This window comes from Rutidosis leptorrhynchoides, chromosome 7 (genome assembly GCF_046630445.1).
Source record: "Rutidosis leptorrhynchoides isolate AG116_Rl617_1_P2 chromosome 7, CSIRO_AGI_Rlap_v1, whole genome shotgun sequence".
NCBI lineage: Eukaryota > Viridiplantae > Streptophyta > Magnoliopsida > Asterales > Asteraceae > Rutidosis > Rutidosis leptorrhynchoides.
In genome coordinates this window covers 5,930,966-5,935,113 of record NC_092339.1, presented here as the reverse complement: position 1 = coordinate 5,935,113, position 4,148 = coordinate 5,930,966, and positions in this window count along the sequence as shown.

The window sequence follows — 4,148 nt, the reverse complement described above, 5'->3', positions numbered from 1 at the left end:
ACCCTAGATAAGTTTTCCGGAATAACCCTTTACCGGTGTTTGCAAAATATTTTTGTGGGTTTGGTGGGTTTCAAATTTGAAAATTTTAGCTCAAAACTTGCGGTTTTGTGTCACCCACTTGCTAACCTTGTATTTGGAAATCAACACGTCCAGTTTACTTGTCCCGTATATTACCTTTCGGCAAACTACTGTCCGGTTGTAAAGGAAAGCGTTGAACAAGCAACTGTTAAGGCAATGTCCCGTGACATGCTTTTGATTATGGTCTATAATGTGTCGGACGCAATTACTATCCTTGGTAGGAGCAATAGTAAAGCTCACCCTTATAATTTTTCGGTCTGGCACAAGGTCCTGTCTTTGACCATGCTATGCAACCACCGTTCTTACGGTTGACACCCGATTTAGTTCAGGTGACCTAATGAATTCCAGGTGAATTCCTAGGATTTTACGTTCAATGGTAATGAACGCATTGAAAATAGGGTTTTCAGAAAACAAATCGGTTTATAATTTTTGATCAAAATATTTTCTCGTTTAAGCTCGAGTTTAGATATCATCGAATTCCATGAGTTTGAATTCTCAATCTTTAAGGTCAATCTCAAGGATTGAGTAATATCAGGCTTAAAAGCTGATTTTTAATCTTTAAGGAGATTATCCTTTCTGGGGATCTGATTCATTAGTCTTATCCAGCTAATTTGCACGGTGCCTCCCCATTGTACGAGATAAATCCTTCTCATGGTTAGGATAAATCTGACCACTTGGCGACCCTGTTTAATGCTGAGGTCCGTGGATTTCCTGCTGATTTTAGTGATGACTTTTCTAGATTTTTCGTCAACCTACAGCTGGTCTGAACGACAACTTCATGACCTAAATCAAGAAGCGCGTGTCTTTTTTGGAAGACTTTACTTCCTTTTAGTGATGGAATTGATTCATCGTGTAGATCCATCTCTTCTTTTCTTTCATCGGGTAAAACAGTTTAGTTTAGTCCAAAGCAAAAGTATTTTTAGTTATTTGTTACAGATATATGTGACATATGTTTAAAATAACTTGGTAAATTTTCCCACACTTGGCTTTTATTTTCCTTTTTATCGTTCTCTATTCCATTTTAAATGAATTTTAACATTTTAGTTTGTTTCTCAATTTATGTCCTTTCCGAGGTAACAATAATTTCGGTGTTAAAACCTAGTTTTATCGTTCATAAATATGTATAAACATGATTTGAATTCATTTAATTGAAAATTTTGAAAAATTTTACTAGAATTGGGTAGTCAGTATATAAGACTAGGGCTGTTCTTTTTTATCAGAGAGCACTAGATTCTAATACAACTACTGCTTTACTAGTATTTTTAATGGTAACCAAGTGTTTAATATAAAAATTTTAAAATTCGAAAGAATTTAACCCCTTCCCACACTTAAGATCTTGCAATGCCCTCATTTGCAAGAAATCAGTAACAATTTAAATTATTGAGGGTGATTTGTGTGAAAATGATTAAATTTTTACCAAAGTTTCCAAATATATTGGCGTTTGTTTGCTGAATGATAAATGGTGCACGTCATTTGTTCATTCCGTCTTGTTGTTATTTCACATACATTTTGCATCATTGTCGTCAAAATTACTTGCTTTTGCTGAACTTAATGCCAGTCTTTGAAAATGCGTTGTTTTACCCTGTTTTGTGCATAAAATAGAATACATACAATACAAATATAATCATACATGCAATTTGAAATGGATCTTTGACATCCCACTTTCAAACTATAAGAAAAATATTAGTACACAATAATAATAAGAATATCAAACATTACATAAACGTAATAAAATGTTAAGTGTTTAAAATAAAAATAAAAATTACCAACTTATCTCTACTGATCAGGAGGTGGGTTAGGAGGATAATTAGGATAGGGATCCCAATTCATGTTCGCGTCCGGGTTCCATGGCTGATTATAGGTGAACTGGTATGCTGCGTCATAATCATATGAATCATAGGGTGGTCTCATTTCTGGCTGATGTGCGGGATAGTATGCGGGTCGGGTCGGATAATACATCTCGCCAGGCTGCAACTGGCTTATAATTTGGCGCTGATGATAATCCCATCGGCCATGCTCTCGTTGCCGGGAATGCTCGTAGTCATTCCGACGTTGCCATGCCTCGTACTGCATATGCCTATCATAGTTCGTCATGTATTCATCCTCCATACGAACGCCTAAATCAAGAGCAGTCTCCCGAACAACTCCTATAATGTTGTTCGCATCCTCCATCTCGTCATCCGAACCTCTTTCTACCTGTCGCTGAGGTCCCTCGTATCGATATACCCGACCACGTCTCATTAATAATACCCTTGCACCGTGATAAAGGTTTGAACTTATAGTTTCACCTCCGTCCTCTATTTCGTTCATTGGACCCCCTTGGTGCTTATCTACACCTAAATACTCTCCAATGAGAGTAATGAAAATACCACCACCTATAATACTCCCCGATTTCATCCCCGAAACTACATTAGCGAGATAATAACCAACACAATAGGGAATGTTAACGAAACTCCTCGGGTCTCTAATACACTTGAGGTAGAACAAATCGTTTACGGTCAATTTCTCCTTATTTCTTCCCCTTTGTGTAATTGTGTTTGCTAAGAATCTATGAATCACCCGGAGTTCAGCTCTGTCGATATCTAAGTATGTATGATTTCCACTGGCGTGAAATTCATTAAAGTGGGACATACGCCTCCAGACAGCGTTAATATCAAATTCCCTATCTACCCTTTCTCCTTGGGCAATCAAGCTATTACAGTCGGGGCTCAAAAGTTCAGCAGGGGTGTAAATCTGTAAGGCCCTAGCTAAATCTATCATGGACATTCTGTACATGCGTCCACCTAACAGAAATCTAATAAAGCTTCTATCATCTATCCTCCTAACATCACTGTTTAACTTAATAGTACTAAGTAATTCTATACACCATTCCCTATATATGGTTCTACGAATGGAAAATAGGCGCATCCAATCGTTAAACTGAGAATTACCATACCTTTGCACCAATAATTCCCGAATCGGTTCGGCAAGGTCAACTGTTTCCAAAGGTACCCAGTCAATTGCCCTTGGCATTTCAACAACCTTAAAGTAGAGAATGTGCATGTTCTTTTGATAATCTGGATACTCTATCCAACATCGATCAAATCTCAGATTTGGGTGTAACTGATCTTCATTAATGTCTAAGCTCAGAATCCTTTGATGTGGAGCGAACTGACGAAACTGATTCACGAATAATTGATCTTGATCGTGATAAGGAATATGTTGCTCCTCATGTTCTTCTTCTTCTTGTTGCATATGTTGTTCTTGTTCATGAAACATTTCCGGTTCGGGCTCTGGTTGCCTGGACGATGATGCTCCTGAACCTCCAGTATCGGCTTTCTGTAAAACACATTAAACACAAAAATTGTGCATCCAAATATGCATTAGTGTTAGCAAAATAATAACTTGAAACAATTATGATGACATGTTCAATTCATAACACATTTTATACACATTTTCTTAACAATAACAATTCTACATTTTTACATACGAAAATGTATACAATGTTTTATCACATTTAAACTCTTAAACATGTCAACAATAATCATTATAGCAATTAAACACTTGTTACATGGCATTCAAATCAAACTAGTGCTCATTTTCATATTTTTGTCAAGTCTACACTTTATCAAATAAGCATATACGAAAAATGTACATCAGGTTCATAAGCATTTATCTCAAATAACATGCCAAAATAATCACTACTAGCAATGAAACAAGTTTCAAATGGCCTTTATATTAATTTATCCAAGTTCATGAATTTTTGGACTTAAAAAGTCCACTTTAATTTTCAAAAACATGTTTAGGCTCAAAGTTTGGATCAATTAACTACCTAGACATGTTACACTACTCAATTTAGCAACAATTCATGACAAAAATCGGCCATAACCTGTTTATATCAAAAAGGCCCAAATTGCTCAAGAACACAAACCCTAGATTCTTAAAAATTTGAAGTTTTTAGCTTCAATTCATGTTAAATAGCTTCTATCTAGGATATACATGCATAATATAACAACAATTTAGCTCTAATTACACCTAAATTTAACAAAATCAAAATATAAAATTTCTAGCTCAAGAACACAAAAATTCGA